General features: G+C 54.5%; 34 non-coding genes across 34 annotated transcripts; all 34 read left to right on the forward strand.

Annotated features, from left to right (window-relative positions):
- The first annotated feature begins 756 nt into the window (after positions 1-756).
- On the forward strand, positions 757-829 carry TRNAK-CUU (transfer RNA lysine (anticodon CUU)). The gene has a single exon. It is a non-coding gene; the product is annotated as a tRNA-Lys (tRNA).
- A 1,108-nt stretch (positions 830-1,937) lies between these two features.
- TRNAK-CUU (transfer RNA lysine (anticodon CUU)) lies at positions 1,938-2,010 on the forward strand. Its single transcript has one exon. It is a non-coding gene; the product is annotated as a tRNA-Lys (tRNA).
- Positions 2,011-2,232: 222 nt separating this feature from the next.
- TRNAN-GUU (transfer RNA asparagine (anticodon GUU)) lies at positions 2,233-2,306 on the forward strand. The gene has a single exon. It is a non-coding gene; the product is annotated as a tRNA-Asn (tRNA).
- Positions 2,307-2,379: 73 nt separating this feature from the next.
- Positions 2,380-2,453, forward strand: TRNAN-GUU (transfer RNA asparagine (anticodon GUU)). Its single transcript has one exon. It is a non-coding gene; the product is annotated as a tRNA-Asn (tRNA).
- A 794-nt stretch (positions 2,454-3,247) lies between these two features.
- Positions 3,248-3,321, forward strand: TRNAN-GUU (transfer RNA asparagine (anticodon GUU)). Its single transcript has one exon. It is a non-coding gene; the product is annotated as a tRNA-Asn (tRNA).
- Positions 3,322-3,463: 142 nt separating this feature from the next.
- Positions 3,464-3,537, forward strand: TRNAN-GUU (transfer RNA asparagine (anticodon GUU)). The gene has a single exon. It is a non-coding gene; the product is annotated as a tRNA-Asn (tRNA).
- A 1,684-nt stretch (positions 3,538-5,221) lies between these two features.
- On the forward strand, positions 5,222-5,294 carry TRNAK-CUU (transfer RNA lysine (anticodon CUU)). Its single transcript has one exon. It is a non-coding gene; the product is annotated as a tRNA-Lys (tRNA).
- A 74-nt stretch (positions 5,295-5,368) lies between these two features.
- Positions 5,369-5,442, forward strand: TRNAN-GUU (transfer RNA asparagine (anticodon GUU)). Its single transcript has one exon. It is a non-coding gene; the product is annotated as a tRNA-Asn (tRNA).
- Positions 5,443-5,517: 75 nt separating this feature from the next.
- Positions 5,518-5,591, forward strand: TRNAN-GUU (transfer RNA asparagine (anticodon GUU)). The gene has a single exon. It is a non-coding gene; the product is annotated as a tRNA-Asn (tRNA).
- Positions 5,592-5,664: 73 nt separating this feature from the next.
- On the forward strand, positions 5,665-5,738 carry TRNAN-GUU (transfer RNA asparagine (anticodon GUU)). The gene has a single exon. It is a non-coding gene; the product is annotated as a tRNA-Asn (tRNA).
- A 73-nt stretch (positions 5,739-5,811) lies between these two features.
- TRNAN-GUU (transfer RNA asparagine (anticodon GUU)) lies at positions 5,812-5,885 on the forward strand. Its single transcript has one exon. It is a non-coding gene; the product is annotated as a tRNA-Asn (tRNA).
- A 142-nt stretch (positions 5,886-6,027) lies between these two features.
- TRNAN-GUU (transfer RNA asparagine (anticodon GUU)) lies at positions 6,028-6,101 on the forward strand. The gene has a single exon. It is a non-coding gene; the product is annotated as a tRNA-Asn (tRNA).
- A 73-nt stretch (positions 6,102-6,174) lies between these two features.
- TRNAN-GUU (transfer RNA asparagine (anticodon GUU)) lies at positions 6,175-6,248 on the forward strand. Its single transcript has one exon. It is a non-coding gene; the product is annotated as a tRNA-Asn (tRNA).
- Positions 6,249-6,391: 143 nt separating this feature from the next.
- TRNAN-GUU (transfer RNA asparagine (anticodon GUU)) lies at positions 6,392-6,465 on the forward strand. The gene has a single exon. It is a non-coding gene; the product is annotated as a tRNA-Asn (tRNA).
- A 142-nt stretch (positions 6,466-6,607) lies between these two features.
- On the forward strand, positions 6,608-6,681 carry TRNAN-GUU (transfer RNA asparagine (anticodon GUU)). Its single transcript has one exon. It is a non-coding gene; the product is annotated as a tRNA-Asn (tRNA).
- A 284-nt stretch (positions 6,682-6,965) lies between these two features.
- Positions 6,966-7,039, forward strand: TRNAN-GUU (transfer RNA asparagine (anticodon GUU)). Its single transcript has one exon. It is a non-coding gene; the product is annotated as a tRNA-Asn (tRNA).
- Positions 7,040-8,151: 1,112 nt separating this feature from the next.
- TRNAK-CUU (transfer RNA lysine (anticodon CUU)) lies at positions 8,152-8,224 on the forward strand. Its single transcript has one exon. It is a non-coding gene; the product is annotated as a tRNA-Lys (tRNA).
- Positions 8,225-9,479: 1,255 nt separating this feature from the next.
- Positions 9,480-9,552, forward strand: TRNAK-CUU (transfer RNA lysine (anticodon CUU)). Its single transcript has one exon. It is a non-coding gene; the product is annotated as a tRNA-Lys (tRNA).
- Positions 9,553-9,626: 74 nt separating this feature from the next.
- On the forward strand, positions 9,627-9,700 carry TRNAN-GUU (transfer RNA asparagine (anticodon GUU)). The gene has a single exon. It is a non-coding gene; the product is annotated as a tRNA-Asn (tRNA).
- A 74-nt stretch (positions 9,701-9,774) lies between these two features.
- TRNAN-GUU (transfer RNA asparagine (anticodon GUU)) lies at positions 9,775-9,848 on the forward strand. Its single transcript has one exon. It is a non-coding gene; the product is annotated as a tRNA-Asn (tRNA).
- Positions 9,849-9,922: 74 nt separating this feature from the next.
- On the forward strand, positions 9,923-9,996 carry TRNAN-GUU (transfer RNA asparagine (anticodon GUU)). The gene has a single exon. It is a non-coding gene; the product is annotated as a tRNA-Asn (tRNA).
- Positions 9,997-10,284: 288 nt separating this feature from the next.
- On the forward strand, positions 10,285-10,358 carry TRNAN-GUU (transfer RNA asparagine (anticodon GUU)). The gene has a single exon. It is a non-coding gene; the product is annotated as a tRNA-Asn (tRNA).
- A 288-nt stretch (positions 10,359-10,646) lies between these two features.
- On the forward strand, positions 10,647-10,720 carry TRNAN-GUU (transfer RNA asparagine (anticodon GUU)). Its single transcript has one exon. It is a non-coding gene; the product is annotated as a tRNA-Asn (tRNA).
- A 144-nt stretch (positions 10,721-10,864) lies between these two features.
- On the forward strand, positions 10,865-10,938 carry TRNAN-GUU (transfer RNA asparagine (anticodon GUU)). Its single transcript has one exon. It is a non-coding gene; the product is annotated as a tRNA-Asn (tRNA).
- Positions 10,939-11,895: 957 nt separating this feature from the next.
- On the forward strand, positions 11,896-11,969 carry TRNAN-GUU (transfer RNA asparagine (anticodon GUU)). The gene has a single exon. It is a non-coding gene; the product is annotated as a tRNA-Asn (tRNA).
- A 1,257-nt stretch (positions 11,970-13,226) lies between these two features.
- TRNAK-CUU (transfer RNA lysine (anticodon CUU)) lies at positions 13,227-13,300 on the forward strand. Its single transcript has one exon. It is a non-coding gene; the product is annotated as a tRNA-Lys (tRNA).
- Positions 13,301-13,374: 74 nt separating this feature from the next.
- TRNAK-CUU (transfer RNA lysine (anticodon CUU)) lies at positions 13,375-13,448 on the forward strand. Its single transcript has one exon. It is a non-coding gene; the product is annotated as a tRNA-Lys (tRNA).
- A 73-nt stretch (positions 13,449-13,521) lies between these two features.
- Positions 13,522-13,594, forward strand: TRNAK-CUU (transfer RNA lysine (anticodon CUU)). Its single transcript has one exon. It is a non-coding gene; the product is annotated as a tRNA-Lys (tRNA).
- A 1,911-nt stretch (positions 13,595-15,505) lies between these two features.
- On the forward strand, positions 15,506-15,579 carry TRNAN-GUU (transfer RNA asparagine (anticodon GUU)). Its single transcript has one exon. It is a non-coding gene; the product is annotated as a tRNA-Asn (tRNA).
- Positions 15,580-16,840: 1,261 nt separating this feature from the next.
- TRNAK-CUU (transfer RNA lysine (anticodon CUU)) lies at positions 16,841-16,914 on the forward strand. Its single transcript has one exon. It is a non-coding gene; the product is annotated as a tRNA-Lys (tRNA).
- Positions 16,915-16,988: 74 nt separating this feature from the next.
- On the forward strand, positions 16,989-17,062 carry TRNAK-CUU (transfer RNA lysine (anticodon CUU)). Its single transcript has one exon. It is a non-coding gene; the product is annotated as a tRNA-Lys (tRNA).
- A 3,312-nt stretch (positions 17,063-20,374) lies between these two features.
- TRNAK-CUU (transfer RNA lysine (anticodon CUU)) lies at positions 20,375-20,448 on the forward strand. Its single transcript has one exon. It is a non-coding gene; the product is annotated as a tRNA-Lys (tRNA).
- A 1,170-nt stretch (positions 20,449-21,618) lies between these two features.
- TRNAT-GGU (transfer RNA threonine (anticodon GGU)) lies at positions 21,619-21,692 on the forward strand. Its single transcript has one exon. It is a non-coding gene; the product is annotated as a tRNA-Thr (tRNA).
- Positions 21,693-22,719: 1,027 nt separating this feature from the next.
- TRNAN-GUU (transfer RNA asparagine (anticodon GUU)) lies at positions 22,720-22,793 on the forward strand. The gene has a single exon. It is a non-coding gene; the product is annotated as a tRNA-Asn (tRNA).
- The last annotated feature ends 2,497 nt before the right edge of the window (positions 22,794-25,290 follow it).

Raw genomic sequence — 25,290 nt, forward strand, 5'->3', positions numbered from 1 at the left:
CGTGAGAGTGCAGCACGACTGCCTGCGCGGCGCAATCGGCTAACGAGTTCGGCTCTTAACCGAAAGGTTGGAAGTTCGAGCCCTCCCGAGGGTGGTGTGTCGCATTTTTATCTTTGCGCTCATAGCTTTGGAGGAATGTTTTGACGGACGTGAGAGTGCAGCGCGGCTGCCTGCGCGGCGCAATCAGTAACGAGTTCGGCTCTTAACCGAAAGGTTGGAGGTTCGAGGCCTCCCGGGGGCGGTGTGTCGAATTTTTATCTTTGCGTTCATAGCTTTGGAGGAATGTTTTGACGGTCGTGAGAGTGCAGCGCGGCTGCCTCCGCGGCGCAATCGGTAACGAGTTCGTCTCTTAACCGAAAGGTTGGAGGTTCGAGCCCTCCTAGTAGAGGTGTGTCGCATTTTTTTCTTTGCGCTGATAGCTTTGGAGGAATGTTCTGACGGTCGTGACAGTGCAGCACGACACCCTCCGCAGCGCAATTGGCTAACGAGTTCGGCTCTTAACCAAAAGGTTGGAAGTTCGAGCCCTCCCGAGGGCGGTGTGTCGCATTTTTATCTTCGCGCTCATAGCTTTGGAGGAAATTTTTGACGGTCGTGAGAGCGCAGCGCGGCTGCCTCCGCGGCGCAATCGGTAACGAGTTCGGCTCTTAACTGAAAGGTTGGAGGTTCGAGGCCTCCCGGGGGCGGTGGTCGCATTTTTATCTTTGCGCTCATAGCTTTGGAGGAATGTTTTGACGGTCGTGAAAGTGCAGCGCGGCTGCCTCCGCAGCGCAATCGGGAACGAGTTCGGCTCTTAACCGAAAGGTTGGAGGTTCGAGCCCTCCCGGGGGCGGTGTCTGTTGCTTTTTTCTCTTTGCGCTGATGGCTTTGGAGGAATGTTCTGACGATCGTGAGAGTGCAGCACGACTGCCTCCGCGGCGCAATCGGCTAACGAGTTCGGCTCTTAACCGAAAGGTTGGAGGCTCGAGCACTCCCGGGGGCGGTGTGTCGCATTTTTTCTTTGCGCTGGTAGCTTTGGAGGAATGTTCTGACGGTCGTGAGAGTGCAGCACGACTGCCTCTGTGGCGCAATTGGTAACTAGTTCGGCTCTTAACTGAAAGTTTGGACGTTCGAGGCCTCCCGGGGTCGGTGTGTCGCATTTTTTTCTTTGCGCTGATAGCTTTGGAGGAATGTTCTGACGGTCGTGACAGTGCAGCACGACACCCTCCGCAGCGCAATTGGCTAACGAGTTCGGCTCTTAACCAAAAGGTTGGAAGTTCGAGCCCTCCCGAGGGCGGTGTTTCGAATTTTTATCTTTGCGTTCATAGCTTTGGAGGAATGTTTTGACGGTCGTGAGAGTGCAGCGCGGCTGCCTCCGCGGCGCAATCGGTAACGAGTTCGTCTCTTAACCGAAAGGTTGGAGGTTCGAGCCCTCCCAGTAGAGGTGTGTCGCATTTTTTTCTTTGCGCTGATAGCTTTGGAGGAATGTTCTGACGGTCGTGACAGTGCAGCACGACACCCTCCGCAGCGCAATTGGCTAACGAGTTCGGCTCTCAACCAAAAGGTTGGAAGTTCGAGCCCTCCCGAGGACGGTGTGACGCATTTTTATCTTTGCGCTCATAGCTTTGGAGGCATGTGCGGACGGTCGGGAGAGTGCAGCACGACTGCCTCCGCGGCGCAATCGGTAACGAGTTCGGCTCTAAACCGAAAGGTTGGACGTTCGAGGCCTCCCTGGGGGCGGTGTGTCGCATTTTTATCTTTGCGCTCATAGCTTTGGAGGAATGTTTTGACGGTAGTGAGAGTGCAGCGTGGCTGCCTCCGCGGCGCAATCGGTAACGAGTTCGGCTCTTAACCGAAAGGTTGGAAGTTCGAGCCCTCCCGAAGGCGGTGTGTCGCATTTTTATCTTTGCGCTCATAGCTTTGGAGGAATGTTTTGGCGGTCGTGAGAGTGCAGCGCGGCTGCCTCCGCGGCGCAATCGGTAACGAGTTCGGCTCTTAACCGAAAGGTTGGAGGTTCGAGCCCTCCCGGGGGCGGTGTGTCGCATTTTTTTCTTTGCGCTGATAGCTTTGGAGGAATGTTCTGACGGTCGTGAAAGAGCAGCACGACTGCCTCCGTGGCGCAATCGGCTAGCGCGTTCGGCTGTTAACCGAAAGTTTAGAGGTTCGAGCCCTCCTGTGGGCGGTGTGTCGCTTTTTTTTCTTTGCGCTGATAGCTTTTGAGAAAAGTTCTGACGGTGGTGAGAGAGCAGCACGACTGCCTCCGTGGCGCAATCGGCTAGCGCGTTCGGCTGTTAACCGAAAGGTTGGAGGTTCGAGCCCTCCCGAGGGCGGTGTGTCTCTTTTTTTCTTTACGCTGATAGCTTTTGGGAAAACTTCTGACGGTGGGGAGAGAGCAGCACGACTGCCTCCGTGGCGCCATCGGCTAGCGCATTCGGCTGTTAACCGAAAGGTTGGAGGTTCGAGCCCTCCTGGGGGCGGTGTGTCGCTTTTTTTCTTTACGCTGATAGCTTTTGAGAAAAGTTCTGACGGTGGTGAAAGAGCAGCACGACTGCCTCCGTGGCGCATTCGGCTAGCGCGTTCGGCTGTTAACCGAAAGTTTAGAGGTTCGAGCATTCCGGGCCGGTGTGTCGCTTTTTTCTCTTTGCGCTGATAGCTTTGGAGAAAAAGAGGTTCGAGCCCTCCTGGGGGCGGTGTGTCGCTTTTTTTTTTACGCTGATAGCTTTTGAGAAAAGTTCTGACGGTGGTGAGAGAGCAGCACGACTGCATCCGTGGCGCTATCGGCTAGCGCGTTCGGCTGTTAACCGAAAGGTTGAAGGTTCGAGCCCTCCCGGGGGCGATGTGTTGCTTTTTTTCTTTACGCTGATAGCTTTTGAGAAAAGTTCTGACGGTGGTGAGAGAGCAGCACGACTGCCTCCATGGCGCAATTGGCTAGCGCGTTCGGCTGTTAACCGAAAGTTTAGAGGTTCGAGCCCTCCCGAGGGTGGTGTGACGCTTTTTTCTCTTTGCGCTGATAGCTTTGGAGAAAAAGAGGTTCGAGCCCTCCTGGGGGCGGTGTGTCGCTTTTTTTTCTTTGCGCTGATAGTTTTGAGAAAAGTTCTGACGGTGGTGAAAGAGCAGCACGGCTGCCTCCGTGGCGCAATAAGCTAGCGCGGTCGGCTGTTAACCGAATGGTTGGAGGTTCGAGCCCTCCAGAGGGCGGTGTGTCTCTTTTTTTCTTTACGCTGATAGCTTTTGAGAAAAGTTCTGACGGTGGTGAAAGAGCAGCACGACTGCCTCCGTGGCGCAATTGGCTAGCGCGTTCGGCTGTTAACCGAAAGTTTAGAGGTTCGAGCCCTCCCGAGGGTGGTGTGTCGCTTTTTTCTCTTTGCGCTGATAGCTTTGGAGAAAAAGAGGTTCGAGCCCTCCAGGGGGCGGTGTGTCGCTTTTTTTTCTTTGCGCTGATAGCTTTTGAGAAAAGTTCTGACGGTGGTGAGAGAGCAGCACGGCTGCCTCCGTGGCGCAATTGGCTAGCGCGTTCGGCTGTTAACCGAAAGTTTAGAGGTTCGAGCCCTCCCGAGGGTGGTGTGTCGCTTTTTTCTCTTTGCGCTGATAGCTTTGGAGAAAAAGAGGTTCGAGCCCTCCTGGGGGCGGTGTGTCGCTTTTTTTTTCTTTGCGCTGATAGCTTTTGAGAAAAGTTCTGACGGTGGTGAGAGAGCAGCACGACTGCCTCCGTGGTGCCATCGGCTAGCGCGTTCGCTTGTTAACCGAAAGGTTGGAGGTTCAAGCCCTCCCGGGGGCGGTGTGTCACTTTTTTCTCTTTGCGCTGATAGCTTTGGAGAAAAAGAGGTTCTAGCCCTCCAGGGGGCGGTGTGTCGCTTTTTTTACGCTGATAGCTTTTAAGAAAAGTTCTGACGGTGGTGAGAGATCAGCACGACTGCCTCCGTGGCGCAATCGGCTAGCACGTTCGGCTGTTAACCGAAAGGTTGGACGTTCGAGGCCTCCCGGGGGCGGTGTGTCGCATTTTTATCTTTGCGCTCATAGCTTTGGAGGAATGTTTTGACGGTCGTGAGAGTGCAGCACAACTTCCTCCGCGGCGTATTCGGCTAACGAGTTCGGCTCTTAACCGAAAGGTTGGAGGTTCGAGCCCTCCCAGTGGCGGTGTGTCGCATTTTTTTCTTTGCGCTGATAGCTTTGGAGGAATGTTCTGACGGTCGTGAGAGTGCAGCACAACACCGTCCGCAGCGCAATCGGCTAACGAGTTCGGCTCTTAACCGAAAGGTTGGAAGTTCGAGCCCTCCCGAAGGCGGTGTGTCGCATTTTTATCTTTGCGCTGATAGCTTTGGAGGAATGTTCTGACGGTCGTGAGAGTGCACCACGACTGCCTGCGCGGCGCAATCGGCTAACGAGTTCGGCTCTTAACCGAAAGGTTGGAAGTTCGAGCCTTCCCGAGGGTGGTGTGTCGCATTTTTATCTTTGCGCTCATAGCTTTGGAGGAATGTTTTGACGGACGTGAGAGTGCAGCGCGGCTGCCTGCGCGGCGCAATCGGTAACGAGTTCGTCTCTTAACCGAAAGGTTGGAGGTTCGAGCCCTCCCAGTAGAGGTGTGTCGCATTTTTTTCTTTGCGCTGATAGCTTTGGAGGAATGTTCTGACGGTCGTGACAGTGCAGCACGACACCCTCCGCAGCGCAATTGGCTAACGAGTTCGGCTCTCAACCAAAAGGTTGGAAGTTCGAGCCCTCCCGAGGACGGTGTGACGCATTTTTATCTTTGCGCTCATAGCTTTGGAGGCATGTGCGGACGGTCGGGAGAGTGCAGCACGACTGCCTCCGCGGCGCAATCGGTAACGAGTTCGGCTCTAAACCGAAAGGTTGGACGTTCGAGGCCTCCCTGGGGGCGGTGTGTCGCATTTTTATCTTTGCGCTCATAGCTTTGGAGGAATGTTCTGACGGTAGTGAGAGTGCAGCGTGGCTGCCTCCGCGGCGCAATCGGTAACGAGTTCGGCTCTTAACCGAAAGGTTGGAAGTTCGAGCCCTCCCGAGGGCGGTGTGTCGCATTTTTATCTTTGCGCTGATAGCTTTGGAGGAATGTTCTGATGGTCGTGAGAGTGCAGCACGACTGCCTCCGCGGCGCAATCGGCTAACGTGTTCGGCTCTTAACCGAAAGGTTGGAAGTTCGAGCCCTCCCGAAGGCGGTGTGTCGCATTTTTATCTTTGCGCTCATAGCTTTGGAGGAATGTTTTGGCGGTCGTGAGAGTGCAGCGCGGCTGCCTCCGCGGCGCAATCGGTAACGAGTTCGGCTCTTAACCGAAAGGTTGGAGGTTCGAGCCCTCCCGGGGGCAGTGTGTCGCATTTTTTTCTTTGCGCTGATAGCTTTGGAGGAATGTTCTGACGGTCGTGAAAGAGCAGCACGACTGCCTCCGTGGCGCAATCGGCTAGCGCGTTCGGCTGTTAACCGAAAGTTTAGAGGTTCGAGCCCTCCTGGGGGCGGTGTGTCGCTTTTTTTTTCTTTGCGCTGATAGCTTTTGAGAAAAGTTCTGACGGTGGTGAGAGAGCAGCACGACTGCCTCCGTGGCGCAATCGGCTAGCGCGTTCAGCTGTTAACCGAAAGGTTGGAGGTTCGAGCCCTCCCGAGGGCGGTGTGTCTCTTTTTTTCTTTACGCTGATAGCTTTTGGGAAAACTTCTGACGGTGGGGAGAGAGCAGCACGACTGCCTCCGTGGCGCCATCGGCTAGCGCATTCGGCTGTTAACCGAAAGGTTGGAGGTTCGAGCCCTCCTGGGGGCGGTGTGTCCCTTTTTTTCTTTACGCTGATAGCTTTTGAGAAAAGTTCTGACGGTGGTGAAAGAGCAGCACGACTGCCTCCGTGGCGCAATTGGCTAGCGCGTTCGGCTGTTAACCGAAAGTTTAGAGGTTCGAGCCCTCCCGAGGGTGGTGTGTCGCTTTTTTCTCTTTGCGCTGATAGCTTTGGAGAAAAAGAGGTTCGAGCCCTCCTGGGGGCGGTGTGTCGCTTTTTTTTTCTTTGCGCTGATAGTTTTGAAAAAAGTTCTGACGGTGGTGAAAGAGCAGCACGGCTGCCTCCGTGGCGCAATAAGCTAGCGCGTTCGGCTGTTAACCGAATGGTTGGAGGTTCGAGCCCTCCCGAGGGCGGTGTGTCTCTTTTTTTCTTTACGCTGATAGCTTTTGAGAAAAGTTCTGACGGTGGTGAGAGAGCAGCACGACTGCCTCCGTGGCGCAATTGGCTAGCGCGTTCGGCTGTTAACCGAAAGTTTAGAGGTTCGAGCCCTCCCGAGGGTGGTGTGTCGCTTTTTTCTCTTTGCGCTGATAGCTTTGGAGAAAAAGAGGTTCGAGCCCTCCTGGGGGCGGTGTGTCGCTTTTTTTTTCTTTGCGCTGATAGCTTTTGAGAAAAGTTCTGACGGTGGTGAGAGAGCAGCACGGCTGCCTCCGTGGCGCAATTGGCTAGCGCGTTCGGCTGTTAACCGAAAGTTTAGAGGTTCGAGCCCTCCCGAGGGTGGTGTGTCGCTTTTTCCTCTTTGCGCTGATAGCTTTGGAGAAAAAAAGGGTCGAGCCCTCCTGGGGGCGGTGTGTCGCTTTTTTTTCTTTGCGCTGATAGCTTTTGAGAAAAGTTCTGACGGTGGTGAGAGAGCAGCACGGCTGCCTCCGTGGCGCAATAAGCTAGCGCGTTCGGCTGTTAACCGAATGGTTGGAGGTTCGAGCCCTCCCGAGGGCGGTGTGTCTCTTTTTTTCTTTACGCTGATGGCTTTTGAGAAAAGTTCTGACGGTGGTGAGAGAGCAGCACGACTGCCTCCGTGGTGCCATCGGCTAGCGCGTTCGCTTGTTAACCGAAAGGTTGGAGGTTCAAGCCCTCCCGGGGGCGGTGTGTCACTTTTTTCTCTTTGCGCTGATAGCTTTGGAGAAAAAGAGGTTCAAGCCCTCCAGGGGGCGGTGTGTCGCTTTTTTTACGCTGATAGCTTTTAAGAAAAGTTCTGGCGGTGGTGAGAGATCAGCACGACTGCCTCCGTGGCGCAATCGGCTAGCGCGTTCGGCTGTTAACCGAAAGGTTGGACGTTCGAGGCCTCCCGGGGGTGGTGTGTCGCATTTTTATCTTTGCGCTCATAGCTTTGGAGGAATGTTTTGACGGTCGTGAGAGTGCAGCACAACTTCCTCCGCGGCGTATTCGGCTAACGAGTTCGGCTCTTAACCGAAAGGTTGGAGGTTCGAGCCCTCCCAGTGGCGGTGTGTCGCATTTTTTTCTTTGCGCTGATAGCTTTGGAGGAATGTTCTGACGGTCGTGAGAGTGCAGCACGACACCGTCCGCAGCGCAATCGGCTAACGAGTTCGGTTCTTAACCGAAAGGTTGGAAGTTCGAGCCCTCCCGAAGGCGGTGTGTCGCATTTTTATCTTTGCGCTGATAGCTTTGGAGGAATGTTCTGACGGTCGTGAGAGTGCAGCACGACTGCCTGCGCGGCGCAATCGGCTAACGAGTTCGGCTCTTAACCGAAAGGTTGGAAGTTCGAGCCCTCCCGAGGGTGGTGTGTCGCATTTTTATCTTTGCGCTCATAGCTTTGGAGGAATGTTTTGACGGACGTGAGAGTGCAGCGCGGCTGCCTGCGCGGCGCAATCGGTAACGAGTTCGGCTCTTAACCGAAAGGTTGGAGGTTCGAGGCCTCCCGGGGGCGGTGTGTTGAATTTTTATCTTTGCGTTCATAGCTTTGGAGGAATGTTTTGACGGTCGTGAGAGTGCAGCGCGGCTGCCTCCGCGGCGCAATCGGTAACGAGTTCGTCTCTTAACCGAAAGGTTGGAGGTTCGAGCCCTCCCAGTAGAGGTGTGTCGCATTTTTTTCTTTGCGCTGATAGCTTTGGAGGAATGTTCTGACGGTCGTGACAGTGCAGCACGACACCCTCCGCAGCGCAATTGGCTAACGAGTTCAGCTCTTAACCAAAAGGTTGGAAGTTCGAGCCCTCCCGAGGGCGGTGTGTCGCATTTTTATCTTCGCGCTCATAGCTTTGGAGGAAATTTTTGACGGTCGTGAGAGCGCAGCGCGGCTGCCTCCGCGGCGCAATCGGTAACGAGTTCGGCTCTTAACTGAAAGGTTGGAGGTTCGAGGCCTCCCGGGGGCGGTGGTCGCATTTTTATCTTTGCGCTCATAGCTATAGCTTTGGAGGAATGTTTTGACGGTCGTGAAAGTGCAGCGCAGCTGCCTCCGCAGCGCAATCGGTAACGAGTTCGGCTCTTAACCGAAAGGTTGGAGGTTCGAGCCCTCCCGGGGGCGGTGTCTGTTGCTTTTTTCTCTTTGCGCTGATGGCTTTGGAGGAATGTTCTGACGATCGTGAGAGTGCAGCACGACTGCCTCCGCGGCGCAATCGGCTAACGAGTTCGGCTCTTAACCGAAAGGTTCGAGGTTCGAGCACTCCCGGGGGCGGTGTGTCGCATTTTTTCTTTGCGCTGATAGCTTTGGAGGAATGTTCTGACGGTCGTGAGAGTGCAGCACGACTGCCTCCGCGGCGCAATTGGTAACGAGTTCGGCTCTTAACCGAAAGTTTGGACGTTCGAGGCCTCCCGGGGTCGGTGTGTCGCATTTTTTTCTTTGCGCTGATAGCTTTGGAGGAATGTTCTGACGGTCGTGACAGTGCAGCACGACACCCTCCGCAGCGCAATTGGCTAACGAGTTCGGCTCTTAACCAAAAGGTTGGAAGTTCGAGCCCTCCCGAGGGCGGTGTGTCGAATTTTTATCTTTGCGTTCATAGCTTTGGAGGAATGTTTTGACGGTCGTGAGAGTGCAGCGCGGCTGCCTCCGCGGCGCAATCGGTAACGAGTTCGTCTCTTAACCGAAAGGTTGGAGGTTCGAGCCCTCCCAGTAGAGGTGTGTCGCATTTTTTTCTTTGCGCTGATAGCTTTGGAGGAATGTTCTGACGGTCGTGACAGTGCAGCACGACACCCTCCGCAGCGCAATTGGCTAACGAGTTCGGCTCTCAACCAAAAGGTTGGAAGTTCGAGCCCTCCCGAGGACGGTGTGACGCATTTTTATCTTTGCGCTCATAGCTTTGGAGGCATGTGCGGACGGTCGGGAGAGTGCAGCACGACTGCCTCCGCGGCGCAATCGGTAACGAGTTCGGCTCTAAACCGAAAGGTTGGACGTTCGAGGCCTCCCTGGGGCGGTGTGTCGCATTTTTATCTTTGCGCTCATAGCTTTGGAGGAATGTTTTGACGGCAGTGAGAGTGCAGCGTGGCTGCCTCCGCGGCGCAATCGGTAACGAGTTCGGCTCTTAACCGAAAGGTTGGAAGTTCGAGCCCTCCCGAGGGCGGTGTGTCGCATTTTTATCTTTGCGCTGATAGCTTTGGAGGAATGTTCTGATGGTCGTGAGAGTGCAGCACGACTGCCTCTGCGGCGCAATCGGCTAACGTGTTCGGCTCTTAACCGAAAGGTTGGAAGTTCGAGCCCTCCCGAAGGCGGTGTGTCGCATTTTTATCTTTGCGCTCATAGCTTTGGAGGAATGTTTTGGCGGTCGTGAGAGTGCAGCGCGGCTGCCTCCGCGGCGCAATCGGTAACGAGTTCGGCTCTTAACCGAAAGGTTGGAGGTTCGAGCCCTCCCGGGGGCGGTGTGTCGCATTTTTTTCTTTGCGCTGATAGCTTTGAAGGAATGTTCTGACGGTCGTGAAAGAGCAGCACGACTGCCTCCGTGGCGCAATCGGCTAGCGCGTTCGGCTGTTAACCGAAAGTTTAGAGGTTCGAGCCCTCCTGGGGGCGGTGTGTCGCTTTTTTTTCTTTGCGCTGATAGCTTTTGAGAAAAGTTCTGACGGTGGTGAGAGAGCAGCACGACTGCCTCCGTGGCGCAATCGGTTAGCGCGTTCGGCTGTTAACCGAAAGGTTGGAGGTTCGAGCCCTCCCGAGGGCGGTGTGTCTCTTTTTTTTCTTTACGCTGATAGCTTTTGGGAAAACTTCTGACGGTGGTGAGAGAGCAGCACGACTGCCTCCGTGGCGCCATCGGCTAGCGCATTCGGCTGTTAACCGAAAGGTTGCAGGTTCGAGCCCTCCTGGGGGCGGTGTGTCGCTTTTATTCTTTACGCTGATAGCTTTTGAGAAAAGTTCTGACGGTGGTGAAAGAGCAGCACGACTGCCTCCGTGGCGCATTCGGCTAGCGCGTTCGGCTGTTAACCGAAAGTTTAGAGGTTCGAGCCCTCCCGGGGTGGTGTGTCGCTTTTTTCTCTTTGCGCTGATTGCTTTGGAGAAAAAGAGGTTCGAGCCCTCCTGGGGGCGGTGTGTCGCTTTTTTTTCTTTCCGCTGATAGCTTTTGAGAAACGTTTTGACGGTGGTGAGAGAGCAGTACGACTGCCTCCGTGGCGCAATCGGCTAGCGCGTTCGGCTGTTAACCGAAAGGTTGGAGGTTCGAGCCCTCCCGGGGGCGGTGTGTCGCTTTTTTTCTTTCCGCTGATAGCTTTGGAGAAAAAGAGGTTCGAGCCCTCCTGGGGGCGGTGTGTCGCTTTTTTTTCTTTACGCTGATAGCTTTTGAGAAAAGTTCTGACGGTGGTGAGAGAGCAGCACGACTGCATCCGTGGCGCTATCGGCTAGCGCGTTCGGCTGTTAACCGAAAGGTTGAAGGTTCGAGCCCTCCCGGGGGCGATGTGTTGCTTTTTTTCTTTACGCTGATAGCTTTTGAGAAAAGTTCTGACGGTGGTGAGAGAGCAGCACGACTGCCTCCGTGGCGCAATTGGCTAGCGCGTTCGGCTGTTAACCGAAAGTTTAGAGGTTCGAGCCCTCCCGAGGGTGGTGTGTCGCTTTTTTCTCTTTGCGCTGATAGCTTTGGAGAAAAAGAGGTTCGAGCCCTCCTGGGGGCGGTGTGTCGCTTTTTTTTTTCTTTGCGCTGATAGCTTTTGAGAAAAGTTCTGACGGTGGTGAGAGAGCAGCACGGCTGCCTCCGTGGCGCAATAAGCTAGCGCGTTCGGCTGTTAACCGAATGGTTGGAGGTTCGAGCCCTCCCGAGGGCAGTGTGTCTCTTTTTTTCTTTACGCTGATAGCTTTTGAGAAAAGTTCTGACGGTGGTGAGAGAGCAGCACGACTGCCTCCGTGGCGCAATTGGCTAGCGCGTTCGGCTGTTAACCGAAAGTTTGGAAGTTCGAGCCCTCCCGAGGGTGGTGTGTCGCATTTTTATCTTTGCGCTCATAGCTTTGGAGGAATGTTTTGACGGATGTGAGAGTGCAGCGCGGCTGCCTGCGCGGCGCAATCGGTAACGAGTTAGGCTCTTAACCGAAAGGTTGGAGGTTCGAGGCCTCCCGGGGGTGGTGTGTCGCATTTTTATCTTTGCGTTCATAGCTTTGGAGGAATGTTTTGACGGACGTGAGAGTGCAGCGCGGCTACCTCCGCGGCGCAATCGGTAACGAGTTAGGCTCTTAACCGAAAGGTTGGAGGTTCGAGGCCTCCCGGGGGCGGTGTGTCGCATTTTTATCTTTCCGTTCATAGCTTTGGAGGTATGTTTTGACGGTCGTGAGAGTGCAGCGCGGCTGCCTCCGCGGCGCAATCGGTAACGAGTTCGGCTCTTAACCGAAAGGGGTGAGGTTCGAGCCCTCCCGGGGGTGGTGTGTCGCATTTTTTTCTTTGCGCTGATAGCTTTGGAGGAATGTTCTGACGGTCGTGAGAGTGCAGCACGACTGCCTCCGCAGCGCAATCGGCTAACGAGTTCGGCTCTTAACCGGAAGGTTGGAAGTTCGAGCCATCCACCGGTCGGTGTGTCGCATTTTTATCTTTACGCTGATAGCTTTTGAGAAAAGTTCTGATGGTGGTGAGAGAGCAGCATGACTGCTTCCGTGGCGCAAGCGGCTAGCGCGTTCGGATGTTAGCGGAAAGGTTGGAAGTTCTAGCCCTCCCGGGGGCGGTGTGTCGCTTTTTTTCTTAACGCTGATGGCTTTGTAGAAAAGGTCTGACGGTGGTGAAAGAGGAGCACGACTGCCTCCGTGGCGCAATTAGCTAGCGCGTTCGGCTGTTAACCGAAAGGTTGCAGGTTCGAGCCTTCCCGGGGGCGCTGTTGCGGTCTCTTTACTTTGCGTTGATAGCTTTGGAGGAATGTTCTGGCGGTCGTGAGAGTTCAGAATGACTGAATCCGCGGTGCAATCGGCTAACGAGTCCGGCTCTTAATCGAAAGGTTGGAGGTTCGAGGCCTCCCGGAGGCGGTGTGTCGCATTTTTATTTTTGCGCTCATAGCTTTGGAGGAATGTTTTGACGGTCGTGAAAATGCAGCGCGGCTGCCTCCGCGGCGCAATCGGCTAACGAGTTCGGCTCTTAAGCGGATGGTTGGAGGTTCAAGTCTTCCCAGGGGCGGTGTGTGTCGCTTTTTTTCTTTGCGCTGATGGCTTTGGAGCAATGTTCTGACGGTCGTGAGAGTGCAGCACGACTGCCTCCGCAGCGAAATCGGCTAACGAGTTCGGCTCTTAACCGAAAGGTTGGAGGTTCGACCCTCCCGGGGGCGGTGTGTCGCATTTTTTCTTATCGCTGATAGCTTTGGAGGAATGTTCTGACGGTCGTGAGAGTGCAGCACGACTGCCTTCGTTGCGCAATTGGCTTGCGTGATCGGCTGTAAACCGAAAGGTTGGAGGTTCGAGCCCTCCCGGGGGCGTTGTCTAGCTTCTTTTTTCTTTGCACTGTTAGCTTTGATGGAATGTTCTGACGGTGGTGAGAGTGCAGCACGACTGCCTCCGTGGCGCAATTGGCTAGCAAGTTCGGCATTTAACCGAAAGGTCGAAGGTTCGAGTCCTCGCGAGGACGTTGTCTTGCTACTTTTTCTTTGCGCTGATAGCTTTGGGGAAATGTTCTGTCATTGATGAGAGTACAGCACGACTGCCTCCGCGGCGCAATTGGCTAATGAGTTCGGCTATTGACCGAAATGTTGGAGGTTCGAGCCCTCCCGGGGGCATTGTCTAGCTTCTTTTTTCTTTGCACTGTTAGCCCTTATGGAAAGTTCTGACGCTGCTGAGAGTACAGCACGACTGCCTCTACGGCGCAATCTGCTAGCACGTTCGGCTGTTAACCGAAAGGTTGGAGGTTCGAGCCCTCCCGGGCGCGTTGTTTTGCTTTTTTTCTTTGCGCTGAGAGGTTTGGAGGAATGTTCTGACAGTCGTGAGAGTGCAGCACGACTGCCTCCGCGGCACAATCGGCTAACGAGTTCGGCTCTTAACCGAAAGGTTGGAGGTTCGAGCCCTCCTAGGGGCGGTGTGTCGCATTTTTTCTTTGCGCTGATAGCTTTGGAGGAATGTTCTGACGGTCGTGAGAGTGCAGCACGACTGCCTCCGTGGCGCAATCGGCTAACGAGTTCGGCTCTTAATCGAAAGGTTGGAGGTTCGAGGCCTCCCGGAGGCGGTGTGTCGCATTTTTATTTTTGCGCTCATAGCTTTGGAGGAATGTTTTGACGGTCGTGAAAATGCAGCGCGGCTGCCTCCGCGGCGCAATCGGCTAACGAGTTCGGCTCTTAACCGAAAGGTTGGAGGTTCGAGCCCTCCTGGGGGCAGTGTGTCGCATTTTTTCTTTGCGCTGATAGCTTTGGAGGAATGTTCTGACGGTCGTGAGAGTGCAGCACGACTGCCTCCGTGGCGCAATCGGTAACGAGTTCGGCTCTTAACCGAAAGGTTGGAGGTTAGAGCCCTTTCGGGGGCGGTGTGTCGCATTTTTTTTCTTTGCGCTCATAGCTTTGGAGGAAATTTTTGACGGTCGTGAGAGCGCAGCGCGGCTGCCTCCGCGGCGCAATCGGTAACGAGTTCGGCTCTTAACCGAAAGGTTGGAGGTTAGAGCCCTTTCGGGGGCGGTGTGTCGCATTTTTTTTCTTTGCGCTCATAGCTTTGGAGGAAAATTTTGACGGTCGTGAGAGCGCAGCGCGGCTGCCTCCGCGGCGCAATCGGTAACGAGTTCGGCTCTCAATCGAAAGGTTGGAGGTTCGAGGTCTCCCGGAGGCGGTGTGTCGCATTTTTATCTTTGCGCTCATAGCTTTGGAGGAATGTTTTGACGGTCGTGAAAGTGCAGCGCGGCTGCCTCGGCGGCGCAATCGGTAACGAGTTCAGCTCTTAACCGAAAGGTTGGAGGTTCGAGCCCTCCCGAGGGCGGTGTGTAGCTTTTTTTTCTTTGCGCTGATAGCTTTGGAGAAAAAGAGGTTCGAGCCCTCGTGGGGGCGGTGTGTAGCTTTTTTTACGCTGATTGCTTTTGAGAAAGGTTCTGACGGTGGTGAGAGAGCAGCACGACTGCCTCTGTCGCGCAAGCGTCTAGCGCTTTCGGCTGTTACCAGAAAGGTTGGAAGTTCGAGCCCTCCCGGGGGCGGTGTCTGTTGCTTTTTTCTCTTTGCACTGATGACTTTGGAGGAAGGTTCTGACGGTCGTGAGAGTGCAGCACGACTGCCTCCGCAGCGCAATCAGCTAACGAGTTCGGCTCTCAACCAAAAGGTTGGAAGTTCGAGCCCTCCCGAGGACGGTGTGTCGCATTTTCATCTTTGCGCTCATAGCTTTGGAGGAATGTTTTAACGGTCGTGAAAGTGCAGCGCGGCTGCCTCCGTGGCGCAATCGGCTATCGCGTCCGGCTGGTAACCGAAAGGTTGGAGGTTCGAGACCTCCCGAGGGTGGTGTGTCGCATTTTTATCTTTGCGCTCATAGCTTTGGAGGAATGTTTTGACGGATGTGAGAGTGCAGCGCGGCTGCCTGCGCGGCGCAATCGGTAACGAGTTAGGCTCTTAACCGAAAGGCTGGAGGTTCGAGGCCTCCCGGGGGCGGTGTGTCGCATTTTTATCTTTTCGTTCATAGCTTTGGAGGAATGTTTTGACGGACGTGAGAGTGCAGCGCGGCTGCCTGCGCGGCGCAATCGGCTAACGAGTTCGGCTCTTAACCGAAAGGTTGGAGGTTCGAGGCCTCCCGGGGGTGGTGTGTCGCATTTTTATCTTTGCGTTCATAGCTTTGGAGGAATGTTTTGACGGACGTGAGAGTGCAGCGCGGCTGCCTCCGCGGCGCAATCGGTAACGACTTAGGCTCTTAACCGAAAGGTTGGAGGTTCGAGGCCTCCCGGGGGCGGTGTGTCGCATTTTTATCTTTGCGTTCATAGCTTTGGAGGTATGTTTTGACGGTCGTGAGAGTGCAGCGCGGCTGCCTCCGCGGCGCAATCGGTAACGAGTTCGGCTCTTAACCGAAAGGGGTGAGGTTCGAGCCCTCCCGGGGGCGGTGTGTCGCATTTTTTTCTTTGCGCTGATAGCTTTGGAGGAATGTTCTGACGGTCGTGAGAGTGCAGCACGACTGCCTCCGCAGCGCAATCGGCTAACGAGTTCGGCTCTTAACCGGAAGGTTGGAAGTTCGAGCCATCCACCGGTCGGTGTGTCGCATTTTTATCTTTACGCTGATAGCTTTTGAGAAAAGTTCTGATGGTGGTGAGAGAGCAGCATGACTGCTTCCGTGGCGCAAGCGGCTAGCGCGTTCGGCTGTTAGCGGAAAGGTTGGAAGTTCTAGCTTTCCCGGGGGCGGTGTGTCGCTTTTTTTTCTTAAGGCTGATGGCTTTGTAGAAAAGTTCTGACGGTGGTGAAAGAGGAGCACGACTGCCTCCGTGGCGCAATTAGCTAGCGCGTTCGGCTGTTAACCGAAAGGTTGCAGGTTCGAGCCTTCCCGGGGGCGCTGTAGCGGTCTCTTTTCTTTGCGTTGATAGCTTTGGAGGAATGTTCTGGCGGTCGTGAGAGTTCAGAATGACTGCCTCCGCGGTGCAATCGGCTAACGAGTTCGGCTCTTAACCGAAAGTTTGGAGGTTCAAGTCCTCCCGGGGGTGGTGTGTGTTGCTTTTTTTTCTTTGCGCTCATAGCTTTGGAGGAATGTTTTGACTGTCGTGAGAGTGCAGCACGCCTGCCTCCGCGGCGCAATCGGCTAAGGAGTTCGGCTCTTAAGCGGATGGTTGGAGGTTCAAGTCTTCCCAGGGCCGGTGTGTGTCGCTTTTTTTTCTTTGCGCTGATGGCTTTGGAGCAATGTTCTGACGGTCGTGAGAGTGCAGCACGACTGCCTCCGCAGCGAAATCGGCTAACGAGTTCGGCTCTTAACCGAAAGGTTGGAGGTTCGACCCTCCCGGGGGCGGTGTGTCGCATTTTTTCTTATCGCTGATAGCTTTGGAGGAATGTTCTGACGGTCGTGAGAGTGCAGCACGACTGCCTTCGTTGCGCAATTGGCTTGCGTGATCGGCTGTAAACCGAAAGGTTGGAGGTTCGAGCCCTCCCGGGGGCGTTGTCTAGCTTCTTTTTTCTTTGCACTGTTAGCTTTGATGGAATGTTCTGACGGTGGTGAGAGTGCAGCACGACTGCCTCCGTGGCGCAATTGGCTAGCAAGTTCGGCATTTAACCGAAAGGTCGAAGGTTCGAGCCCTCGTGAGGACGTTGTCTTGCTACTTTTTTCTTTGCGCTGATAGCTTTGGAGAAATGTTCTGTCGTTGATGAGAGTACAGCACGACTGCCTCCGCGGCGCAATTGGCTAATGAGTTCGGCTATTGACCGAAATGTTGGAGGTTCGAGCCCTCCCGGGGGCATTGTCTAGCTTCTTTTTTCTTTGCACTGTTAGCCCTTATGGAAAGTTCTGACGCTGCTGAGAGTACAGCACGACTGCCTCTACGGCGCAATCTGCTAGCACGTTCGGCTGTTAACCGAAAGGTTGGAGGTTCGAGCCCTCCCGGGCGCGTTGTTTTGCTTTTTTTCTTTGCGCTGATAGGTTTGGAGGAATGTTCTGACAGTCGTGAGAGTGCAGCACGACTGCCTCCGCGGCACAATCGGCTAACGAGTTCGGCTCTTAACCGAAAGGTTGGAGGTTCGAGCCCTCCTGGGGGCGGTGTGTCGCATTTTTTCTTTGCGCTGATAGCTTTGGAGGAATGTTCTGACGGTCGTGAGAGTGCAGCACGACTGCCTCCGTGGCGCAATCGGCTAACGAGTTCGGCTCTTAATCGAAAGGTTGGAGGTTCGAGGCCTCCCGGAGGCGGTGTGTCGCATTTTTATCTTTGCGCTCATAGCTTTGGAGGAATGTTTTGATGGTCGTGAAAATGCAGCGCGGCTGCCTCCGCGGCGCAATCGGCTAACGAGTTCGGCTCTTAACCGAAAGGTTGGAGGTTCGAGCCCTCCTGGGGGCAGTGTGTCGCATTTTTTCTTTGCGCTGATAGCTTTGGAGGAATGTTCTTACGGTCGTGAGAGTGCAGCACGACTGCCTCCGTGGCGCAATCGGTAACGAGTTCGGCTCTTAACCGAAAGGTTGGAGGTTAGAGCCCTTTCGGGGGTGGTGTGTCGCATTTTTTTCTTTGCGCTCATAGCTTTGGAGGAAATTTTTGACGGTCGTGAGAGCGCAGCGCGGCTGCCTCCGGGGCGCAATCGGTAACGAGTTCGGCTCTTAACCGAAAGGTTGGAGGTTAGAGCCCTTTCGGGGGCGGTGTGTCGCATTTTTTTTCTTTGCGCTCATAGCTTTGGAGGAAATTTTTGACGGTCGTGAGAGCGCAGCGCGGCTGCCTTCGCGGCGCAATCGGTAACGAGTTCGGCTCTCAATCGAAAGGTTGGAGGTTCGAAGTCTCCGGGAGGCGGTGTGTCGCATTTTTATCTTTGCGCTCATAGCTTTGGAGGAATGTTTTGACGGTCGTGAAAGTGCAGCGCGGCTGCCTCCGCGGCGCAATCGGTAACGAGTTCGGCTCTTAACCGAAAGGTTGGAGGTTCGAGCCCTCCCGAGGGCGGTGTGTCGCTTTTTTTTCTTTGCGCTGATAGCTTTGGAGAAAAAGAGGTCCGAGCCCTCCTGGGGGCGGTGTGTAGCTTTTTTTACGCTGATTGCTTTTGAGAAAGGTTCTGACGGTGGTGAGAGAGCAGCACGACTGCCTCTGTCGCGCAAGCGTCTAGCGCTTTCGGCTGTTACCGGAAAGGTTGGAAGTTCGAGCCCTCCCGGGGGCGGTGTCTGTTGCTTTTTTCTCTTTGCACTGATGACTTTGGAGGAATGTTCTGACGGTCGTGAGAGTGCAGCACGACTGCCTCCGCAGCGCAATCAGCTAACGAGTTCGGCTCTCAACCAAAAGGTTGGAAGTTCGAGCCCTCCCGAGGACGGTGTGTCGCATTTTCATCTTTGCGCTCATAGCTTTGGAGGAATGTTTTAACGGTCGTGAAAGTGCAGCGCGGTCCTCCGTGGCGCAATCGGCTATCGCGTCCGGCTGGTAACCGAAAGGTTGGAGGTTCGAGACCTCCCGGGGGTGGTGTGTCGCTTTTTTTTTCTTTGCGCTGATAGCTTTGGAGAAAAAGAGGTTCGAGCCCTCCTGGGGGCGGTGTGTCGCTTTTTTACGCTGATAGCTTTTGAGAAAGGTTCTGACGGTGGTGAGAGAGCAGCACGACTGCCTCTGTCGCGCAAGCGTCTAGCGCTTTCGGCTGTTACCGGAAAGGTTGGAAGTTCGAGCCCTCCCGGGTGCGGTGTCTGTTGCTTTTTTCTCTTTGCACTGATGACTTTAGAGGAATGTTCTGACGGTCGTGAGAGTGCAGAACGACTGCCTCCGCAGCGCAATCAGCTAACGAGTTCGGCTCTCAACCAAAAGGTTGGAAGTTCGAGCCCTTCCGAGGACGGTGTGACGCATTTTTATCTTTGCGCTCATAGCTTTGGAGGAATGTGCGGACGGTCGGGAGAGTGCAGCACGACTGCCTCCGCGGCGCAATCGGTAACGAGTTCGGCTCTAAACCGAAAGGTTGGACGTTCGAGGCCTCCCTGGGGGTGGTGTGTCGCATTTTTATCTTTGCGCTGATAGCTTTGGAGGAATGTTCTGATGGTCGTGAGAGTGCAGCACGACTGCCTCCGCGGCGCAATCGGCTAACGTGTTCGGCTCTTAACCGAAAGGTTGGAAGTTCGAGCCCTCCCGAGGGCGGTGTGTCGCATTTTTTTCTTTGCGCTGATAGCTTTGGAGGAATGTTCTGACGGTCGTGAGAGTGCAGCACGACTGCCTCCGCAGCGCAATCGGCTAACGAGTTCGGCTCTTAACCGGAAGGTTGGAAGTTCGAGAGATCCCGCGGTCGGTGTGTCGCATTTTTATCTTTACGCTGATAGCTTTTGAGAAAAGTTCTGATGGTGGTGAGAGAGCAGCATGACTGCTTCCGTGGCGCAAGCGGCTAGCGCGTTCGGCTGTTAGCAGAAAGGTTGGAAGTTCGAGCCCTCCCGGGGGCGGTGTGTCGCTTTTTTTTTCTTAACGCTGATGGCTTTGTAGAAAAGTTCTGACGGTGGTGAAAGAGGAGCACGACTGCCTCCGTGGCGCAATTAGCTAGCGCGTTCGGCTGTTAACCAAAAGGTTGCAGGTTCGAGCCTTCCCGGGGGCGCTGTAGCGGTCTCTTTTCTTTGCGTTGATAGCTTTGGAGGAATGTTCTGGTGGTCGTGAGAGTTCAGAATGACTGCCTCCGCGTTGCAATCGGCTAACGAGTTCGGCTCTTAATCGAAAGTTTGGAGGTTCAAGTCCTCCCGGGGGTGGTGTGTGTTGCTTTTTTTTCTTTGCGCTCATAGCTTTGGAGGAATGTTTTGACTGTCGTGAGAGTGCAGCACGCCTGCCTCCGCGGCGCAATCGGCTAAGGAGTTCGGCTCTTAAGCGGATGGTTGGAGGTTCAAGTCTTCCCAGGGGCGGTGTGTGTCGCTTTTTTTTCTTTGCGCTGATGGCTTTGGAGCAATGTTCTGACGGTCGTGAGAGTGCAGCACGACTGCCTTCGTTGCACAATTGGCTTGCGTGATCGGCTGTAAACCGAAAGGTTGGAGGTTCGAGCCCTCCCGGGGGCGTTGTCTAGCTTCTTTTTTCTTGGCACTGTTAGCTTTGATGGAATGTTCTGACGGTGGTGAGAGTGCAGCACGACTGCCTCCGTGGCGCAATTGGCTAGCAAGTTCGGCATTTAACTGAAAGGTCGAAGGTTCGAGCCCTCGCGAGGACGTTGTCTTGCTACTTTTTTCTTTGCGCTGATAGCTTTGGAGAAATGTTCTGTCGTTGATGAGAGTAGAGCACGACTGCCTCCGCGGCGCAATTGGCTAATGAGTTTGGCTATTGACCGAAATGTTGGAGGTTCGAGCCCTCCCGGGGGCATTGTCTAGCTTCTTTTTTCTTTGCACTGTTAGCCCTTATGGAAAGTTCTGACGCTGCTGAGTGTACAGCACGACTGCCTCTACGGCGCAATCTGCTAGCACGTTCGGCTGTTAACCGAAAGGTTGGAGGTTCGAGCCCTCCCGGGCGCGTTGTTTTGCTTTTTTTCTTTGCGCTGATAGGTTTGGAGGAATGTTCTGACAGTCGTGAGAGTGCAGCACGACTGCCTCCGCGGCACAATCGGCTAACGAGTTCGGCTCTTAACCGAAAGGTTGGAGGTTCGAGCCCTCCTGGGGGCGGTGTGTCGCATTTTTTCTTTGCGCTGATAGCTTTGGAGGAATGTTCTGACGGTCGTGAGAGTGCAGCACGACTGCCTCCGTGGCGCAATCGGCTAACGAGTTCGGCTCTTAATCGAAAGGTTGGAGGTTCGAGGCCTCCCGGAGGCGGTGTGTCGCATTTTTATCTTTGCGCTCATAGCTTTGGAGGAATGTTTTGACGGTCGTGAAAATGCAGCGCGGCTGCCTCCGCGGCGCAATCGGCTAACGAGTTCGCTCTTAACCGAAAGGTTGGAGGTTCGAGCCCTCCTGGGGGCAGTGTGTCGCATTTTTTCTTTGCGCTGATAGCTTTGGAGGAATGTTCTGACGGTCGTGAGAGTGCAGCACGACTGCCTCCGTGGCGCAATCGGTAACGAGTTCGGCTCTTAACCGAAAGGTTGGAGGTTAGAGCACTTTCGGGGGTGGTGTGTCGCATTTTTTTCTTTGCGCTCATAGCTTTGGAGGAAATTTTTGACGGTCGTGAGAGCGCAGCGCGGCTGCCTCCGCGGCGCAATCGGTAACGAGTTCGGCTCTTAACCGAAAGGTTGGAGGTTAGAGCCCTTTCGGGGGCGGTGTGTCGCATTTTTTTTCTTTGCGCTCATAGCTTTGGAGGAAATTTTTGACGGTCGTGAGAGCGCAGCGCGGCTGCCTTCGCGGCGCAATCGGTAACGAGTTCGGCTCTCAATCGAAAGGTTGGAGGTTCGAGGTCTCCCGGAGGCGGTGTGTCGCATTTTTATCTTTGCGCTCATAGCTTTGGAGGAATGTTTTGATGGTCGTGAAAGTGCAGCGCGGCTGCCTCCGCGGCGCAATCGGTAACGAGTTCGGCTCTTAACCGAAAGGTTGGAGGTTCGAGCCTTCCCGAGGGCGGTGTGTCGCTTTTTTTTCTTTGCGCTGATAGCTTTGGAGAAAAAGAGGTCCGAGCCCTCCTGGGGGCGGTGTGTAGCTTTTTTTACGCTGATTGCTTTTGAGAAAGGTTCTGACGGTGGTGAGAGAGCAGCACGACTGCCTCTGTCGCGCAAGCGTCTAGCGCTTTCGGCTGTTACCGGAAAGGTTGGAAGTTCGAGCCCTCCCGGGGGCGGTGTCTGTTGCTTTTTTCTCTTTGCACTGATGACTTTGGAGGAATGTTCTGACGGTCGTGAGAGTGCAGCACGACTGCCTCCGCAGCGCAATCAGCTAACGAGTTCGGCTCTCAACCAAAAGGTTGGAAGTTCGAGCCCTCCCGAGGACGGTGTGTCGCCTTTTCATCTTTGCGCTCATAGCTTTGGAGGAATGTTTTAACGGTCGTGAAAGTGCAGCGCGGCTGCCTCCGTGGCGCAATCGGCTATCGCGTCCGGCTGGTAACCGAAAGGTTGGAGGTTCGAGACCTCCCGGGGGTGGTGTGTCGCTTTTTTTTCTTTGCGCTGATAGCTTTGGAGAAAAAGAGGTTCGAGCCCTCCTGGGGGCGGTGTGTCGCTTTTTTACGCTGATAGCTTTTGAGAAAGGTTCTGACGGTGGTGAGAGAGCAGCACGACTGCCTCTGTCGCGCAAGCGTCTAGCGCTTTCGGCTGTTACCGGAAAGGTTGGAAGTTCGAGCCCTCCCGGGTGCGGTGTCTGTTGCTTTTTTCTCTTTGCACTGATGACTTTGGAGGAATGTTCTGACGGTCGTGAGAGTGCAGAACGACTGCCTCCGCAGCGCAATCAGCTAACGAGTTCGGCTCTCAACCAAAAGGTTGGAAGTTCGAGCCCTCCCGAGGACGGTGTGACGCATTTTTATCTTTGCGCTCATAGCTTTGGAGGAATGTGCGGACGGTCGGGAGAGTGCAGCACGACTGCCTCCGCGGCGCAATCGGTAACGAGTTCGGCTCTAAACCGAAAGGTTGGACGTTCGAGGCCTCCCTGGGGGCGGTGTGTCGCATTTTTATCTTTGCGCTGATAGCTTTGGAGGAATGTTCTGATGGTCGTGAGAGTGCAGCACGACTGCCTCCGCGGCGCAATCGGCTAACGTGTTCGGCTCTTAACCGAAAGGTTGGAAGTTCGAGCCCTCCCGAGGGCGGTGTGTCGCATTTTTTTCTTTGCGCTGATAGCTTTGGAGGAATGTTCTGACGGTCGTGAGAGTGCAGCACGACTGCCTCCGCAGCGCAATCGGCTAACGAGTTCGGCTCTTAACCGGAAGGTTGGAAGTTCGAGACATCCCGCGGTCGGTGTGTCGCATTTTTATCTTTACGCTGATAGCTTTTGAGAAAAGTTCTGATGGTGGTGAGAGAGCAGCATGACTGCTTCCGTGGCGCAAGCGGCTAGCGCGTTCGGCTGTTAGCAGAAAGGTTGGAAGTTCGAGCCCTCCCGGGGGCGGTGTGTCGCTTTTTTTTTCTTAACGCTGATGGCTTTGTAGAAAAGTTCTGACGGTGGTGAAAGAGGAGCACGACTGCCTCCGTGGCGCAATTAGCTAGCGCGTTCGGCTGTTAACCGAAAGGTTGCAGGTTCGAGCCTTCCCGGGGGCGCTGTAGCGGTCTCTTTTCTTTGCGTTGATAGCTTTGGAGGAATGTTCTGGCGGTCGTGAGAGTTCAGAATGACTGCCTCCGCGGTGCAATCGGCTAACGAGTTCGGCTCTTAACCGAAAGTTTGGAGGTTCAAGTCCTCCCGGGGGTGGTGTGTGTTGCTTTTTTTTCTTTGCGCTCATAGCTTTGGAGGAATGTTTTGACTGTCGTGAGAGTGCAGCACGCCTGCCTCCGCGGCGCAATCGGCTAAGGAGTTCGGCTCTTAAGCGAAAGATTGGAGGTTCAAGTCTTCCCAGGGACGGTGTGTGTCGCTTTTTTTTCTTTGCGCTGATGGCTTTGGAGGAATGTTCTGACGGTCGTGAGAGTGCAGCACGACTGCCTCCGCAGCGAAATCGGCTAACGAGTTCGGCTCTTAACCGAAAGGTTGGAGGTTCGACCCTCCCGGGGGCGGTGTGTCGCATTTTTTCTTATCGCTGATAGCTTTGGAGGAATGTTCTGACGGTCGTGAGAGTGCAGCACGACTGCCTTCGTGTCGCAATTGGCTTGCGCGATCGGCTGTAAACCGAAAGGTTGGAGGTTCGAGCCCTCCCGGGGGCGTTGTCTAGCTTCTTTTTTCTTTGCACTGTTAGCTTTAATGGAATGTTCTGACGGTGGTGAGAGTGCAGCACGACTGCCTCCGTGGCGCAATTGGCTAGCAAGTTCGGCATTTAACCGAAAGGTCGAAGGTTCGAGCCCTCGCGAGGACGTTGTCTTGCAACTTTTTTCTTTGCGCTGATAGTTTTGGAGAAATGTTCTGTCGTTGATGAGAGTACAGCACGACTGTGTCACGAGGCCGTTTAACGGGCATGCACTCGTGTAGGTTCGTGTAAAAGCAAAAACCATCGATGACATAACCATCATCGGGAAAAGAGCTGACGAGACCATTTGCTTCCACCCTAATTCCCAACACTCAATATATTTAGAAACCCCTAAAAACAAATAGCAGACAAAGAACACAGCATACATAACTAGAAAGAGGTTAGCGAGAAGAACAAACGGCTAAAGACGTGAGCAGTGCATGGACATAAATGTTCAGTGTAAAATAAGCCGTGTCACAACATAGCGGGACGCGGTGCTTGCAGCGAAGGCTGTGCTACCAAGGAAGGCATGGACGCACTCACGTAAACGATGACAGTGGTGATGCGGGGCTTGCAACCGGTGCGACTGAGTAATGGTGAACACGCACTCGTGCAACAGGGGAAAGACTGGCGATTAGCTTGAGACGCTCACGAGGTTGACTTGCACGGAAGGAAGCGTCGGGCTGGTTGAAGTCAGTGACCTTCCGGCGTTCGGCAGCCGCAGCTCGCACACGAAGCCGGAGGCGTTTCTTGGCCAACGCCAGAAGACCAGAACAGGCCTGGCCCACGTCAGGTGACGAGAAGAAGCTCTGTGTCCAGGTGGGAGCCTGCTGAGACCTTGATGCAGGAGCTCTGCTGGCCGCCACTCCCACGCCCTGGCCATCTTCTTCACTTCGTCCTGACTCGGCCACGTCTGCCTGGCTTTAGGACTGTGGAACCGTCGGTGACGAGAGAACGCAGGCTGGTGGCGACGCGTCAGCGAACCAGGGTCAACCTGGCCAAGCAGCTGGGCGCACAGCTCAGGCCCGTAGCCCGACGGCTGTTGCTCGCCTGTTGAAATCAAAGTCCGCAGGTCCTAGGAAGGAGTTCAGGACCGGATGGCCACGGTGCTCTCGAGCGGGAACACGACAGCAGGAGGCCCCGGCCGGTCAAAGTCCTGCAGGCTCGGGTCTGACGCCCGACGGCCCATCTTCAGCGCCCGGTCCGGTGACGACCTTCCGCTTGCCCCGTCTTCTTTAACTCCCTTGATCTGCTCTGCTCAGGCTTCTCCTGCCGCTCTGGCCCACTTGTCTCGTCCCGATTGGAGATTCTGTACTTTCGTGGTACCCAGCCATTGGGCCTTGAAATCTCCGTGGAAGGACCTCATTGAAGCAAAATTTTCACGCCCACACGTGCCACAACCGAGCGTTATCTTCATCTTCTTCTGGCTGATGGAGTGGCGCACTTTTTAAACGCGCGCAATCACATCACAAAGCCCCCCTTTCGAAAAGTTTTTTTCCGTAATGAAAAAACTGCAGATAAGTGCGCGTTTCACCACACACAACACATATGCTGTCCAACGTTCACTGCCATCTTGCAATCAATCCACTTATTATACCTTGTGCGTTTGGACCAAATTTCCTTAAAGCCCAGTGCAGAGTTCACAGCCAAGCTACGGCGTGTCCTGCCCAAAACTAAGAAAATCACACTCCTTGTGAAATAAAGTTTTAAACACAGCATATTTACAACCAATGTAAGTCCTTGTGCAAGTCGTCTAAATCTAGATGTAGCGGCCGGTTATTTGAACTGAGCTTTCAGCTTATAGCGTCCCACACAAGGCAAACAGAATTATTGTTTTTTTTTTCGTCTGAATGGAAAGCGAAAATCTTGCAGCATTTTCGATC

The sequence above is a fragment of the Rhipicephalus microplus genome, unplaced genomic scaffold, assembly GCF_043290135.1.
Source record: "Rhipicephalus microplus isolate Deutch F79 unplaced genomic scaffold, USDA_Rmic scaffold_297, whole genome shotgun sequence".
NCBI classification, from domain to species: Eukaryota; Metazoa; Arthropoda; class Arachnida; order Ixodida; family Ixodidae; genus Rhipicephalus; species Rhipicephalus microplus.